Consider the following 17,132-nt stretch of genomic DNA (forward strand, 5'->3'; position numbering starts at 1 on the left):
TGTGAAATTTTGGCTCATTAATGAAGGAGGTCCTGCATGTCATTGCACAGGACCAATGAAACTGCTAAATACAGTAAATATTGCTAATAAGATAGCACAGAACCAAGAACCTACTTGGCCATGTGAAAACCCTCGGAAACGCAAGATACTCTTGCCAGGGATACTGGCATTAATGGAGTTGCTGCTTTGTCCTGCTCTGTAGAAAACACCTTAGAGGACAGAAATACCTAATTTAATAGCCAGGAATTAAAGGTAAAATTTTTTTTAAGATAAAAATTAAACACAAAGTAATCACAGAGCCAAAACATTTGTCTTTACCCAAATGCTATGTTTATTTGCACAAGATGCTCGGTGAATCTATCTAAAATGCCACAGGCATTTGACTATATTGACTGAGTTATGCAGTAATAGTGAGTAGGTCATTAAGTGAATCTTTCCCTGAATGAGTACATAGTATGCATATTGCAAGATTCAGAACAAAGAATTGGTGAAAGGATACTGCAGATTGTTGACTTTGCTATTAGTTGGGTAACTCCTACTTGCAGAACTGTAATGCGTAACAGAACATGAAACAGCAGAACAACTAGCAAAAACTATGGTGCAATATAAACAAGGTGCATTGTGTGAAAAAAAAAAGATGTTGAGCTTTGTTCAACAAGATTTACAGAACTGGTTAAAGACAAAGATGAGTCCTAAGTCTGAGTTGTGAGTCAGAACAGCTCACCTCCGTGAGGTCCGCCCAGTTAAGTCACTGAGGGAGGAAAATCTGTATGGAAATGCATAGCTATTAACTTAAAAATTCTTTTTTGTTCCCTCTCATCACTCTCACTCAACTCTTCTTCCCCTCTCCATTTGCAAAATCTCTATTTCCATTTATTTCTTCAACTCTTTTTTTTTTAAAAAATTCTTCTTCTCTTCCTTTACTCTTACCCCTCCATCTCGTTTTCCTTTTCATTTAAAAAAGTTCTTCCTACTTCCTAATCTATCTTTCTCAGTTATCATATTCTGGTGTGTTTGTGTACATTTGTACATATATTAATATTTGTATTTTAAATATGATCATCTGGAAGCATTTTTGCACTGCTTCAACAAACCATGTGAAAATGGCCCAAAGGGGGAAAATAAGGCATAAATAATTTCAACAAAACTCTCTTTGAACCAAAATCAGATGTGCAGAGATATCCCATTTAAATCTGTATCAGCTTGCTGTGGAGAAATCAGTTTCTCTGCAGAATAGAACATAACTCTGCTTATGGAAGTGTTTGAAGCCTGAAGTCCCTGAAACTTGTCACCAGACTCTCCTCAAGACTTGTAATTTCAAAGATTGAGGGAGGCTTTCTGAGTGCCTGGATGGAAGAGTGAAGTTGCTCTTCCTTTGCCCATGTTACTTTCCTAGCTCACTCCTAGTGTTTCGTACTGAGGTCATCTTTTAAGTAAGTGGCTCGAATTTGAATGCTGGGAGAGCCTAAATTAAAACACTTTCCTTTAAAAAACATTGGGAATAAAAATAACAGTAAGTTAAGTGTTTCTTGAAAGTACATTAATATACGATGGAGAGAAAACTAAGCTATGATCTTCATCAAAGAAAAGTTATTCTAACTGGGACATAGAAACTGAATCAGGAAACACAGATTGACTGAGTAAATTTGTAACAAAGTAACCAGTCAAATATTACACCTCAATCAAACAATTCAGCAGCAACAAATCAGGTAATTTTATTTAAAAACATACAAGTGATCTAAACAGACATTTCTCAAAAGGAGACAGGTGAGAGCCAGTAAATATATGAAAAAGTGTTATACATCATGAATGATCAGGAAGTTACAAATCAAAGCCACAATGAGACAGCATCTCACCCCAGTCAGAATCTTACTAATGGTTATGTTTCAAGGAATCAAAATCAATATACCAAAGAGACAACTTCACATGTATGTTTATTGCAACACTACTTTCAATAGCCAATATATGGGATCAATCAGGATACTTATCAACAGATAAAAGGGCCAAAAATATGGTGTATATATCCAGAATGGAATATTAATCAACAATGAAAAAGATAGAATCCTGTCATTTATAGCACAGTGGATGGGTCTAGGGTAAAAATAAGCTAAGCACATGTTCTTACTGGGGAAGCTACAAAGTTGCCCACACAGAAGTAAAGAGTAAGTATAGTTGATGAGATGTTAGGAGGATGGTGTGAAAGGAGACATAGAGAGAAGGTGGGTAATAAATACCAAAGCACCACTTAGGAGGGTTGTTCTGCTATGCCGCACAATAAAACAACTATAGAACACAAAAATTGTTATAATTATTTCTAAATAACTAGAAGAAAATGGTTTGAAAGTTTTCAACATATAGAAAAGACAGTATTCAAGGAGATAAAAGTTGATCATTATACATTACACACATGTATTTGATTATAATACTTTGTTACATAAATATATGCATTATATGTCAATTAAAATAAAATTTAAAATGTTAGCTTTCGCAAAACATTTTTTTTTAGTACCAGGAAGTGAACTCACTAATTTGTACTTTGCCAGTTAGGCACTTGGGCCACTGAGCTTCATCCCTGGCCCCACTGAACGTATTTCTATATAGTTGATGTATTCTGCCTTGGGCTCTATTACAGGTGCTGTGGATACAAGATTGGGAAAGGCAGACAAAGTCTGCATGCATGAGTTTAGGTTACAGAAAATTTTAAATAAAGTGAAGAATAAATGAACTCTACAAAAAATTGTTGTATGAAGGTAATAAACCAGAATAATGGAAAAATTCATGTTTTTTCATCAATTAATTAATGAAGTTCATATTTATAACCCACTAGTAAAAGATACTTATAATTCAACTTTTAAAATTTACTTACAGAACAAAATTTCTAGTACAAGTCTCAACTATGAAAATCATATTTTCACTTGCAAAAATAGTGATAAAACATAGATGATTGTCATATTTTCTTTTTTAGCTTAACACATTACACTAGAATGGATTGTTACACATATAATTTATAAACCTTTGAGAAGGAGTAAAGATAATCTCTGGGAGCTACTATATATTCATTGAAAGCATTCCAGCTAAATTCACGTGACTTCCCATTTTATAATAGTTTCTAGGAAACAGAATTCCATGGGTAAATGCATTTCAATTATTTTAACTACATTAATGCATTTGACAATATTTTTGTTGAGAATTTTCTGAATACTGGACTGAATGACAGAGTCATTAATATTTAGTGTGTTAAGCATTTGCTTGCTTAGCATCGGTCAATAGTTGTGTAGTTTTCCAATGGAATTTGGCTAGGCTATACTCTTATTTCTCTTTGTCAATATGTTATTAATAATTATGATAGAATTTTAGAAGTGAGGACACAATACTGAAATTATAAGTGACAGAACCATAAATAAAGATGATGTCAACTACCAGAAACACACTGGGCCAAAACCAATGGAATGAGATTAAGCAGAAACAAGTTACAAATTCTGTTTAGGTTCAGAAAGTCAGCCACATGAGAATGAGTTGGCTTGGCCACGGTACAGATGGCAAAGTTTTGGGATTTCCATTTGATGACAACCATAAAATAAGCCAGTAGTATGATGTGGCTGCTAGGAAAACAGCCTGCATCAGTGAAATAATGTGTCTAGAACTGTGGAAGCGACGCAAACACAGCTTCACCAGATTCTCTTCTAGTGAGATGACGTATGGGAGAAAGTGTCAAATTCTTGTATTATGGTTTAAGACTTCTCTCACTGGAGTACACTGGGATGAAGGCACAGAAAGCTATGAATATCATCTTTTCAGTCCAAGCTGAAAGTTTAGAGCATTGATTTCCTGCAGAGCAAAAGCCAAAGAGGTATTTGTAGAGTGCCTTTGTCTTTAAGAAGCCAGAGAACATTAATCTAGAACATTGGTTCAAAGTTAGCGAGTACAATTTTTCTTATAAAATGAAGAAAAGAATATCCAGCATGTGCTAACATAGGAGAGGAATCCTCCTTTTCCTAGAATCACTTAATCCTAAATATTTATTTCAGAATGAAAACTTGGATTTAGTTATCTATCTCAGTTATCTATCTCATATAATGAATTAGTCCAAAATTGATGGGTCAAACAACAATTTGATCTTTTTTTCTCCCTTTCTCTCCCTATCTATCTATCTATCTATCTATACACACACACACACACACACACATATATATATATATATATATATATAGATAGATAGATAGATATAGATATAGATATATATCTATTTATCTGTATATATATACAGATGTATATATATATATATATATATATATATATATGTATCTATATATATATATCTGTGAAACTCCAACTAGCTTGACGTCAGAGCAGGACTTCTTGTTGGTACTGCAATGTCATGAGAGGGAAAGGGAAAGCCTAGAGCAGCCCCATAGAGGAGAGTTCCAAAATGGTAATTTAGATACACAAAAGGCTGTTTTTCAAATTTTGTAGTGAGAATTTTTTCTGTCCTTCATTTGCCTTTTTGCGCCTTTAAATAGCAAACTCATTTGCAAGAAGCTACAAAACAATGCCCGCAAGAGGTAGAAATCTACTCCCGCACACCAACAGTCCCCTCTGTGAAGGGTTTCCACCCTGGGTTGACTTTAAACTTTCTCGGGTCTCTTTGGGTGGCCCAGTTTGCAGTAACCCCATTGTGTCAAACATATCACCCTATCCAGATAGAAGCTCAGAATTCAGGCCAACATTTGACCAATGTTTGCAAAGTGCAGTCAGATGACTTAGTGTTTTGGAAGTTTACACAGAGCTGAAATATGATTTGATATTTGCACCAAATGTTTTCTTGAAAAACAATTAGAGCATTTTCTGCTATACCATGCCCAGTGATGAAGTAAGAAGGTAAAATAAGGCAATACATTTTTTCAGTATGCTCTTATTATGAGATCAATGACTCATTATCGCATTGCTTTTCTTTATTACTGATGGGTATGACCATTCCATCATCATAGCCAAAGAGATGTCAAAAAGGAGGATGCAGAACAGATTCTCGTAAGGTTATTACAGCCTGATAAATTTAGGGTGCTTGACTGGACTTTAGAATTTCTACAGGAAGCATTTCTGGTCACTTCAGACAAGATGACAGCTTGTTGTGTCACTCAGGGTGTAGATTACGGATATCAAAGCTGAGTTCTTGGGGGGGGGTGCTCATAGCAGGAATTAATTAAAAGGATGGAACAAATATGGAACTTGGTTTCTGAAGAGAGTGTCTGAACTAGTGGTAGTATAAACGCAAGTTCCAGAATATTTAGGTGAATTGAAATGGCAAGAACTGCAAAATTAACACTCCAATAATCTTCATGCACTTTAGAAAAGATTGAAGGATACTTAGTCATGTTTATTAAGGAAATAAAGAATGATATGCATTTTGAATAGTGGAAAAATCCTAGTCATATAAAAATGCTTCATTCCTAAGTCATGTAAATATATATTTTTGATAAATTCTAATATAAATATAAAATATATACATTTACCTACCTTGTATTTAAATACATGTAGCTATTTAGAAAATTAGTGTGTGAATAACATACACAGAGAGCAACAACTAAAAAAATAAAGAAATAAGCAAAATATGATCAAAGATTAAAAATGGATAGAATATAACCATATGTAATGGTTGATATATTGTGTCAATTTGAGGTTAGAAGTTTAACTAAACCACTCAAGATCCTTACTTTGTATACATGTTCAGCGCCTGCAAAAGGAGGGCACACCCGCCCTGGAGTTGATAGCCCAGGAGGATACCAGGGAGGAAAAGAGGCTTGTTCAGCTGTCTTCTGCCGCCTTGAAATGTTGCCCTTGTATCTTGCCGTCCTACTTGGGTGCCAGCTGATTATGGACTGAAACCTCCCCCTTTCCTTCCTTAATTTTGGATGTTGAGTGTTTTGTCCCAGAAACAACAAAAAAGTAACTGAGTCCCATATGTATTTCTAAGAGATTTCATTCACTAAGCCTGTAAGATACTTTAAAATATCAGGCAGATCTCAGTTTGTGCCATGTCATGTATCTACACTTTCGCTTTATCTGTTTCATGGGAGCTTTGTCACATTAGTTTTGCTGATTATATGTTATTTCATTTTAATTCTGTGACTTTTAAGCTAGAAACTCCTATTGAATATTTAAGTTTTTCTACCATATAAAATAGATAAGTATTTCTTTGGTAAACAAGCTAGTAGATGGAGCTTTAAGTAACTCCACAGTAACTCACTGGCTAGGGGATAGAGACAAGCTTTCTGGGTGCACTTCCTGTCTCCTTCCCTCTCTCAGCTCTGGCCACAGTGGACACATGACTGGGCTGTTCATTCAGTGTTTCTGCTTTCTTCCATCTGGCTGCTCTGTAGGAATGCATCTCCTTTTTCCTCCACCTTATTTGAGGTCATGAGACCATTTTTAGTCTTGTTGCTTTTTGTCCCTACTGAGCTAATTGTTAATGTCTCAGAGCGACTGGTTTATCAGCCTGTTCCAGAGTGAGAAGAGCAGGAGCAAAACTCTCTAAAGCAAAATCAGCTCAAAATGCCTACGAAATAAGAAGGAGGGATAACTCTTGAAACCACCAAGATGTTAGTTATGTTACTTTAGTGTAGCACAGCCTGTATTGAGTGATACACTATCTCCCACATTTTGTACCCTTTTTATTTCCTTGTCTTATTTATATCTGCCATTACTTTTGTCTACTGCTTCCATTCTATTTACTTTTTTGTTTACAGCTCCGTGCAACCTAAGATGTTTTGTAGAACTTTGTGATTACTCAGTTTTCTCTAATTATTGGGCTTGATGCAACTGAAGGTTTAAATGGCTTACTTTATTAGTATCCATGTATTTCGTAAATTCAAAAGTTCTCTATACCTTGTAGATGACGGGAAGCAAATATTTTACAATGTGCTTAATACAGAATAGAAGCTCAATAATTGTTTATTTAGTGATGGATAAGTGCTGAGTCATGTTTTGTTATGCTCTAATCAAATTGATCTGGAAAGGCTGAATATCACGATGCATGAGTGTGACCATTCCTCTGGCCTGCCATCAATGGCCAGCCCTTTTAGGGGCAAAAAAGATGTCAGAGCACAGTGTTTTAATTTTGATTTCTTTTAAACTGATGAAATACTTTTAACTGATTTATTGACTACACATCTAGTGGCCTATTCATATTCGTTGCTCAATTTGAGTTAGCTTACTTGTTACATATAATTAAAAGTTATTGAGTAACATAAATAATGAGTGCATTTGATTTTGTTCTGCCCTGGAGAAGTTGACCGGTCTTTTCTCTGTAAAGCTCTGTCGTTCTCCAAAATATTTTCAGAGTTCCTGGATTGCTGGACTTGAGCGTATGAAAGCTGTTTCTCAGGAATAAAGTATTACTTTGACTCAAACTCCACTAATTTTCTTTCCATATAGTGTCTTCAGGAGTTCCTGAGGAGGGTCAAGTGACCAACAGGAAAATATGTTGACATCGTATGGCTCATCATTATGAAATCATTGTTAAATCACCAATTCCTTAGAACCTGATGTGAATATCTTGTCTAGCCGAGGTTAACCCAACTAGCTACACTCAGTCATGTAAGTGTGAAACAAAGCATGGGGATGAGAACTGGATCTTTGCCCTTTTTTTGCCCCTTTTTTGTTGTACTGAATGCAATTTTAATTTTTATTTATTTTAAAGTTAGTCAAATACAACAAAACAAGACAGAACAAAGCCAATCAAGACAATGCAGTGAAACTGGCACAGAACTTCACAGCAGGATACCGGGAAAACAAGAGTAGCTACCTTAGTATATCTTATCTTCACAATAGTTATCCATTCAATCAGTATAACAAAATCAAAACAAAAACAGACATTATAAAACCTATCAAAACAATATTGAATAAAGCAAAACAATTAATCAGAACAAAGCAAAACAGTGAAAATAATACTGGTTTTCAAAGACAAGAGAGACAGAAATCCCCATATTTGCTATACTGCATACTATCATCTCCCCAAGAGATACTCAGAACACTCCCAGGTCAGCATAAGCAACCAAACAATATAAGCATTTAGTCGCATTATGTACCTTAGTTGCTATCAACTCAGGCTGTCCTCAGAGCCATCTGTTGCTAAGGGGTGGCGGTGTGGATGGTACTTGATTCTCAGCCCATGCATCAGTAGGTACACGGGAGACACTGACTTTTCTCTCCCTGGTGCACGCCCATAGCTCACACCCGCCACTTACCAGGAAGGCTGTCTGGTTGCTTTCTTGATTGGTCCCCCAAGTCCCAGCATGACAGATTCTCAGGAGACACTGACTTTTCTTTCCCTCTGGATCTTTGCTTTGACACTTAATAATTTGATATTCCAAGAACTAATTTTAATGTATTTTTTTCTGGATCAATGCAATTTAGTGCAAACAAATTCATGTGAAATAAAGCAAATGTATCTATGTTCTGTGGTGCCTACTCTTGTCAAAGTCTATCCTTTATTTCTATAAGGATGTCCCCTGTAAAACTCACAAGGCCAAGTTTTTCATTTAGCTTTTACATGCTCATTCTTGTAACATAAAAGTTGCTTGCTTTAGACTTGTAAGAAAATTCATTTCAGGTGCATTCTATTTCCTAATAAATGCACATACATATACACATGCACGCGCGCGCGCACATACACACACACACACACACACACACACACACACACACGCACGCACACACCTCTATTTGATCCTGATATCTACCTAAAATCCCAGTGAAACGTTTGGACTATTGAATCTCATGACAGTCTTACTCTCTCAACAAAAGGAAACTTGCTTTCTTTTCTCTGATGGTTTCCTCTAAAATTTTATTTTGTTCCACAGGGTAGATTCAACACTGTTTTGCCTTGGAAAAATTGAATGATCTTTTCTCTTTGTATCTCTTTTTCTTTCTTCAGACTATTTTCAGAGTTCTTGTTTCTGATCGCTCTATTTTGATAAACTACACTTCCAAATTTAGACTGCAGTCTGTTATAAAGGTGTGACGAAGGAATTGCTAATAAAATACCTAATTGATTTTGTGCATTGTACCAGAAAACAGGTGACTGCAGAAAGGACTGATGCAGTGTCACCCGGCTGATTTAGCTGTTTCGTCACATGAGTGAGTTCCCCTCTTGTCACCACCACAATACCTTTTGCTGAATGTTGGGTTGGTCCACAATGAATTACTGTTCTACCTACCACACACGTGTGCCACAGATGGTCATTTTTAATTTTAGAACCCAACTGTAATAAATTCAGCACATTAATGTTTGCTTAAGATTAAGTGCTGGGAGGCTATCATGGGAAATCCATCAGTCAAGTTCATCTCTAACCAAGCAGTGATGATTCCATTGCTACAAAATAAACCTTTGTTATGTCTGCCTCTGAGTCTTCTAACCTTTTCTCTTTCTTTGTGAGTAGGATGTAAATCTAGTCTGCCCACTAACATTTGCTTACAAGCTGTGCAGAAGAACTAAGGGTTTTGGTTAAGCAGACATTTCAAAGACACCTGTTTATTAGCTGTATAAATCAGAGTGGATCCTGAGTTGCTCTTTAGCTTTTCTTTAGACCGAGGTTTTGTTTATCTCTTTCCTAGTCAGCACAAGGGAGTCAGTCAGATTCTGAAGTCATTTTGCTGAGGACAGAATGTGAGTGCTGGGGGACATCTAATTTTTTCTTTTTTGTTCTGCCCCAAAAGAAGATCAGTGATAAGGAGACACCAAATAGTACTGGACAAACCAATCATGAAGAAGCTCAGAGGGGCTGATGTGTGCTTGTGGGGTATGTGACGGAGTGAGACAGGGTGACTCAGGACTGTTAGGTGGATAGGAATAAGACTGCAGGAAAAGAGCTCTCAGGACCTCCGTGAAGGGCATTCCCACCTTGTAACCTGGAATTCCTCAGGAAACGCCTTTTCTCCAGCCCTCCCAACCCCTTGTTTTATTCTCAGGCCCTGGGCATCTCGAGCTGGGAGCCCATCCCTGTGTTCATCTTGCTTTTCACTGCTGCTTCCCTTCATCACCCTCACCTTGCTGGGTGAAGCTTTTGCTCCTTAAACTCATGGTCTTCTCCACTTTTCTCATCCTCACAACTCTGGGCCACTCCTCTCATTTGTCTCTGTATCCCGGTCCTGCTACGCTCTTGTGACGCTTCACAACACACAACTACCCATTCTAACAGTCTTTTCTTGGACTTTGTCCCTACCTAGGACAGCCCAGTGTACAGTCTCTCAGTCATTCTTAACTGCTGTGTTGACTAGGTGCAGATTTTCTGTTCAGCTCGAAGCATAGCTCATGGCTATTATTATCTTCACAGATTCTTTTCCACCCTTCATTCCAACCCATCTATTCCTCATCTCTGTCAATTTATAGTTGATATTTCCAGGTTCATTGTTATAATAACATTCTTGACAATAATTCACCCTACTTGCTTTTTAAAAAAATTCATATATTTTGGTGACATTTGACCTTGTTGACTGCATTTGTTTAGCTTCCTTGTGGCCACATTAGAACACACATTGCAGGTACAGTATGTTCTCTTTTCAGTTACACACAGTGGTCACCATTCCCATAGCCCTGGCACACTTATTTTTTGTCTTGTTACAATTTACAGCCTGCTCATTGTCTTTCTGTGCTTGATGAGCATTTCATATAATCTTTGCCCTTCTCCAATTTTTAATATCATGATTATTATTACTTTTTGTATTAGCTATTACTTTCAATTAAGTCTTATCCCTCTTCTTGGGTTTTATATTCCATCACTTCCAGTTATCTTATTAATTTGAATTACTTTGCCTTTACCTTCTTGAATATTTATCTTGGATTGTTCCCATTACATTTCAAATAGACTTGAATATCCACATCAAATATTAGCTAAGCTACCCAGCTACAAATCATTTTGTATGTCAGCTTGGCTAAGCTATGGCAAATAGTTGCTTGATCAAATACTAGTCTACATGCATCTGTATAGACATTTTGTAGATATGATTAACACTTACTATGAACTACTTTAAATAAAGCAGGCCCCCCCACACATGTAGATGGGTCTCAGAACATCAGTTGAAGACCTTAAAGTGCAAAGGTGATTTCCCCAGGAAAATGAATACTGGCTCTACACTATAGCAGATAGTCTATCTGAATTTTTAGAACACTCACATGCTCTATGGATTTCTGATTTAGCAACTTCTATAATCTTGTGAATCAGTTTTTAAAATTCTCTCTCTCTCTCTCTCTCTCTCTCTCTCTCTCTCTCTCTCTCTCTCACTACCTATCCATTTATCTACATGGTTGGATAGATAGATAAATCCTACTGATTTGGTTTATCTACAAATGGATAGAATGATCCTATTAGTTCTCTTTACCTGGACATTTCAGTCTAATACAGAACCCAACTTTTAAAAAGCTGTATTTTTTCTCTTTTCATGTCTCCATTTATACACCTTCCACTTACTCCACAACTCATTAGGTGCACGCAAATGTTATTAAACTGAATAAACTTTTATACACAAAGCAAATTCCCACGTGACTCTAAGACCAATGACACTTTTTCACCCTCAGCTTTGGGCAATATCAAGCTAAAAGCCTAAGAAATATCCTTGACTATTCTGATTCCTTCAAACCACAAGTCTCACTGACGCTACTTCTAAAATATATCCAGACTTTCACGTGTCTTCACATACTTTCACTCTCTGATGTAAGATGTTAGTGTATCTACCTCTATGAATATGACACTTTCCACACTGATCTTCCTCAAAGCAATCTCCCTATTCTTGCACATCATAATTTATTCTCATCACAGGTCACAACTAGAATTATTCATTTTCCAGCTCAAAACCCTCTAAAGATCTCCCAGTTCACTCGAAGTAATGATTATCTTTAAGCAAACTGGAAACCTATAATTGCTAAAATATTATTTTATAATATCTTAGGGTTGGTAACCCTATTGGTTCTGTATTGTAATGATAAAATATAGAGAATTCAGGGCCAACATTTCTCACATAAGTGGTAACAGAGTACATATAACTATTTTTATTTTAATGAGATTATAAGAAAACAAACTAGTAGAAATAATATAGGATTTCAAAACAAGCTGATATGAAATTAACAATTGTCACTATATTTATGCAATTGTTTTTTAAAATCTTGGACTGGTATATGGGAACTTTACCATCATAAAATGCAGGTCTGCTAATGGCTTTTAAATAAGCATTTTAAACATCTGTAGAGAAAAGACAGGAAGGCATGCATTTTAAATTTGACATTAAAGAAGATACTAACTAGAATGAAAGTGCTTATTTCAACATATCTGTCTTGTAGTGTATAATAAGTAATGTATTGATTTTCTTTTCTTTTTTTTTTTTTTTTACAAGTGACTAGTATATATTTCAAACAAAAATCTGGATCAAAATTTCTGGAAATCCTGATGTAAATCCCAGCAAACCTCTCTAATGATGCTTCATTGTGCTTAATGGCCATTTGTATATCTTCTTTGTAGAAATATTACTTACATCTTTTGTTTTTATTGAACTGTAATAGCTTTTTTTTTTGTATTCTGGGGACTACTTTCTTATGCGTGACATGATTTGCATTGATGAGCATGATTTTCCTAATTTTTCTTGGGGTTGGCCTTTTAATATTATATCTGAAAAGACTTTGCTTAACTCATTATCTTGTCTATTGTATAGTTCTGAGTCTTACTTTTTAAATTAATTAAATCCTTCCTCTTTTAAATTGTGTATGTCAAACATTTTGTCACAGCAATGGGAAAGCTGACCAATAGGTATCTAGTTTTATTATTTTGCATGTATATATCCCAGTTTCAGTGTCATTTGTTGAAAAATTATTTTCACTGGATTTTCTTGGCATCTTTATCAAGATTAATTGATCACAAATGTTGACATTCATTTCAAGGCTCAATGCTATTCTACTGATTAATATGCCTTTTTTTGTAAGACAAAGCTACCTTGATTATTGTAGTTTTGTAGTACATTGTAAAATTAAGGAGTGCAAGTTCTCCCATTTTGTTCTTCTTTTTATTTTGGCCATATTAAATTCCTTGTATTTATGTATGAATTTTAGGATCTATTTTTCAATTTCTTTGTAAATCATTTATGATTTTATTGGTTAGCATTGAATTTGTAGAGCCATTGTATTTTCTTATGTAATTGTAAGTGCCTTTGATATGTAAATAACTTCCCAAACTCTAAAGTTAATCCAGGCTTTTTTGTTTTATGAATTCCAGATCTGTATATGGTGCTCTATGAGGCATCTTTCTCATCATGCTTGAAGTAACTCTTCATATTCATCTGCATCCTTCCAACTTCCTTTAGTCTGCAACCCTCCCAATTAATAGTGCTCCTCTTTACCCAGTGGATTGTTCCTATGTAACAGAGAGAATTCTTTTGGCTGTAGGTGCTTTAGACAGAGTGTCTCATGGTCTCAGATCTTAGTACCAGGACAGTCGGGTTCTGCTGGGGGAATTCTTCCAGGTTGCAGATGGCCTGCCTCTTTTTGTATCTTCACGTGGTGGAAAGAGGGTAAGAGAATTATTGGAGTTCTTTTTATAAGGGCACTATTCCCAGTCATGAAGGCTTCACATTTAAATCCTGATTTCCTCCCAGGGTTTTAGGAGATCAACACATTAAATTTGGGAGACACAAACTTCAGTTTTAGGGGCTTAGTCTCCCTTTGGTGAGGAAAAGTATATTTCCTTTAATACAATTTCAGTGCATGCTTGTAATTTTTAGCCATTTCATCATTGTGCTTGTGGACAATTAAGTCCTCTGCATTTATGAAACAAATGGATGTTAATTATTTACTATGAATTAATTTTTGAGCTTAAATTAGGGATTTTAACAAAACAGTGCTAATCTTTATATTATTTTTTATATAATTTCATAGTATTTCAATTGTGCTGCATTTTATTGTTGCATAATGGATATCACTAGACACTGAACACTAAGTACATGTTAAACCCAATTGAATAATTTTGTTCAGGACAGACATACACAGGGAAGAGTAACAAATTAAAATGATGGTAACTATATCAAAGTGAAAAAATGATCAGCTATGCATAGTTTTTTTTTCAGATGTAATCTTAGTGTCAAACGCAGATCTTTGCTGCCAGTGAATTGATGAACAGATGAAGAAGGCTGTTATGATAGTTATTCTTGATCATTAACATGATTGGATTGAAAGCTGCCTAGAAAATTCATAAAGCACACGTCTGGATGTGTGTGCTGCAGGTCTTTGAAGGTGTCTCCAGAGACATTCCCTGAATGTGGGTGGCTTTGACCAATATGACGGACCTAAATGCAAAAAAAAAAAAAAAAAAAAAAAAAAAATCCAGGAAAAAGCCAGCCAACACTTGTGATCTTCTTTCTGTTTAAGCAGTTGCATCTCTTACATATTACATTTTATTTTAAAGATAACAAAACCCAACAAAACAAAACAAAACAGAATAAAATAAGTCAAAACAAAGCAGTGAAATTGGTACAGAACTTTGAACAGGATAATGGAAAAACAATGACCACCATAATGTATCTTGTTATCTTCACAATAGTTGTCCGTTCTATCCGATATAGCAAAATCAAACTAAAACAAAGCAGACTAAAACCAATCAAAAGAGAACATTGAATAAAGCAAAACAGTTCGACCAAAACAAAACAATAACAAAATTGGACCTCAAAATCAATATAGAAGGGAATCCCATATTTACTAGGTTGCATACTGTCATCCTCCTACAGATGCTCACTCATACCACTGGCCCCAGGCCTGCAAAATCAACCAAACAATATAACCATTCAATTACTTTATGTATTTCAGTTGCTATCAACTCAGCCTGGCCTCTGAACCACCAGTCAGGTTGCTTGAAGGGAGGAGTTTTTGATGTGTCAGTAGGCTCACCAGAGGTGGTCTCTGGCTTCTCTCTTCCTGGGCCCCCGCATCCCTTGTGTGGTTTACCAGAAAGTCTGGTTAGTTGGCTTCTTGGTGGGCTCCTCTCGGTCTCAGCATGGCTGATTCTTGGGAGTCACTGACTTCTCTCTTCTGGGCCCTGCATGGTTTGCCAAAGAAGGTACATTTCTTATTATTGCTGTTGCTCATGGACTTTAGACTCTAGCTTCTTTTGTCTTCATTGCTAACAACTCTCTCAAGATGTTCCAGCTCTTCAGTTTCATACTGGGACTGCATTGCTAGTTCCTCTGATTCTGAGACATCCAGATTTTTGGACATACCAGCTACACACTGAATTCTCTGGCTCTCCAGAGGTAAAAGGCCTGTGTGTGATTATCTAGATGAACATTCTGTATGGTAATATAAAAATTTCCTTTTATAATAACATATATTCTATTGGTTTTGTTTCTTTATGGAACCCTAGCCAGTATAGTTATAAAATGAAAAAGAATAAAACCATGGAGAGTTCTCTATTATACTAATAACAGTAAATGGACTGATGATGTGCTGTGATATCTGTTATCTACACTTGAAGTGTAGATATTTCTGCCAAAATATTTCTGATGATAATATTTTGTGTAATGTATGTGTATGTTCCTTATAGTGATTAAAGGAAAGGAATTAGCTTTGCATAGCTATGTGTTTGAATAGTAATGTTTCCAAGGAATATTGGTATACCATGCATCATACTTGGAGAACTCCTACCAGATGAACTGTTATTATGCCAAGTGTTCACATGTAGCACTGGAAAAATCAGAGCTTGTAGTCATTTTGGACAATGCTAGGTACTTGTCACAATCTTGGTCCCAAGTGGAATTTCTGGGATGTGTCTATCCACGAGACATCATTGAGTTTTTCCAATGTCCATGGACCAATTTTCATTTCACTGAGTCAGAGGCTTGGCAGAGCCCACCTCAGTGAGTGCATCTGAGCTTTCTACTGTTAAGGGGACAACATCTGAGTGCTCAGCTCCAAACAGATGAGGACCATGTCTGTTCTGAGAGTTCCCCGGAGGATATTTTAGAAACACAACCATTGATCCAGTGTCAAGAGATTCCCTTCATTAAGTGATTCTTCTTCATGCCTCCCATCTGAAATCTGAGGCTGCAGCTGGTTTCATGGTTGTGCCCCTTAAGAGATGAGGCAAGATTTTCTTACCATACAATCAGGACCACAAAAACGTTTTCATCTTTGCCTCCTCTTCTTTACAAAATAGTTTCAAGTTCTTTTACTTTCTCTCATTGATATATATGTACTTTGAGCTCTTCTTGAGGTCTTGAATATCCTTAAATATTTTGTTAAGCCAAAAGTATTGTGTTGGGAAAAGGAGTTTATCCAGAAGCCCCAAATCCCCACTTTTTACTCAGAGGCTAATGTGCTTTCTCCTTTACTTCCATAAACTCCTCTTCACATCTGTCAATCAATGGCTAGCATTTCTAGATTGCAAACTGTCAATAACTAAGGATATATGGGAGTTTGGTTATTTGGAGGAAGAAGAAAATTATTAGAAGAAAAGTAGATTGTTTTACTATTTTAAAGCCCTAAAGTGAGAATTGAAGGGAGAGGAGGGGAGTGGGAAAAAAGAAAGGGAATCAAAATGCAACATGTACAGGTACAAATTTCCTATGATGAATGTGATCATTATGTATATTTAAATTGTACTAGTAAATTTAACTTAAAAAAAAAGAGAATGAGACTCTTACCCATGCTGGATTTCTCATTCTCTGCAGGCAGGCATGTTCTATGCTACTTATCATTCTCTAAGTGGGAGTCTGGACATAGTTGAATCTGTGGTCATACCCAGTCATACTTGCTCTGAAGGCTCTTTGGTGATGCAGACGCTAATCCTTATGACCATCCAGTGCTGGTTCCAGCACAGGATTGTGAGACTCATAAATTCTTCTGGCTGGGACTTCTGTCTCATGGGTGCATCCTATGGTTATAGCCAAAGAACACTCCTCTCCTCCTAAAACACACCCTCTCTAACACATTTATAAGAATAACAGAAGCAGCATTTACTGGAACCTATAATATGCAATGCGTTTTGCAAGGACCGCACATACACTACATAGTAAAATTCTCTCAAAAAGTCACCAGGCAGATACTATTCTCCCATATGTTTTATTGATAAGAATATTGAGGCATAGAAAGTTAATTGTCTCAA

This window comes from Cavia porcellus, unplaced genomic scaffold (genome assembly GCF_034190915.1).
Source record: "Cavia porcellus strain 051 isolate PalLab524CR breed Dunkin Hartley unplaced genomic scaffold, mCavPor4.1 scaffold_5, whole genome shotgun sequence".
Lineage (NCBI taxonomy): Eukaryota > Metazoa > Chordata > Mammalia > Rodentia > Caviidae > Cavia > Cavia porcellus.